We start from the raw sequence: 1,300 nt of genomic DNA on the forward strand, positions 1-1,300 counted from the left end.
GGCGCGAGCGGCCCCGCGCCTGCGCAGAGGGCGCGGCAGCGGCGGGGCGGGCACGCGCGCGCGGTCCCGCCGGGCCTGGGGGGGCGCGCGGCGCGTCCCCGCCTCCGGACCGAGGGTGTGAGGGGTGGTGGGGCCGTGAGCGGCTGTGAGGGGCCATGGAGGGGCTGCGGGAGCTGATGGAAGGTTGGTGAGGGAGGCTGTGAGGGCCGATAGGAGCTGTGGAGGAACAGAGGCCGGGAGGGGTGACAGTGAAGAACTGCAGGCCAAACCTGAGGGAGTGTGAGGGGGGATGAAGGCTGAGAGGGGTGATAGGGACCGGGAGGGGTGGTGGGTGACAGTGAGGGGCGGTGTGGGGCAGACAAGGTGGTTGGGGGCGATGTTGTCATATGAGTATAGAAATTTGGTGGAAAAGAATCCCGTTGTGAGCCAGCTGGTCGTTAGAGATCACAGACCGTGAGGGTAGCTGGGTATAACCTCTGATTATAACCAGTTTGACACTCTAAGTGGTTGTATTAAATAGGACCTTCTATGAGCACAGGTTCTCAAACGGGGAACTTTCGCTGTCACAGATTCATGAAGAGTAATGGTTTATTGAAGCAGCAGAAATGCAAGAGGAAATGGAAAGGTGGAATAACTGCAAGGTAGTATGTTTTGATTAGATTTTCAGAGGAAATTATTTAGTCAGAGGATGGTGAGGCCCTGGCACAGATTTGCCTGGAAGTGTTCAAGGTCATGTTGGACTTGGAGTAACCTGGGGAAGTGGCAGGTATCCCTGGCCATGGCAGAGGGTGGACCTGGATGAGCTCTAAAGTCCTTCCAACCCAAACCATTCTAGATTCTGGGCTTCTATGAAGCAGAGATTTGGAATTGCCCAAGATGGATGTGATAGAGTTCTAACAGTAACAATAGTAGTGTTAGCCAAGGTAATAATAATCATCATCATCTTATACAGAAGCTTACAATGAATGCTTAGGAGGAGGCAGAGGAGAGTAGAGGTCCATGAACTGTCTCTGAGGTCCTTTTGGGTCTTCCTCCTAACTAGGTGAAATTTTTACCCTCCTTATGTACAGCCCAACCTTATCCTCCTTCTTCTTCACATATAGCATGATCTAAGAAGAGAGCAGCGTAATACAGTAAGGAACTAATGTACTTAATTAAGGCAATTAGCATATGCAGGGTTGTGCATTTTAATATTTGTATGATCCCTAATCAGGAAAAAGGTTGGGATTTTTTTGTTTGTTTGTTTGGGGGTTTTGGTTGGGTTTTTTTTGGTTGTTGTTGTTGTTGTTGTTTTGATTTT

Source organism: Sylvia atricapilla, chromosome 15, assembly GCF_009819655.1.
Source record: "Sylvia atricapilla isolate bSylAtr1 chromosome 15, bSylAtr1.pri, whole genome shotgun sequence".
Lineage (NCBI taxonomy): Eukaryota > Metazoa > Chordata > Aves > Passeriformes > Sylviidae > Sylvia > Sylvia atricapilla.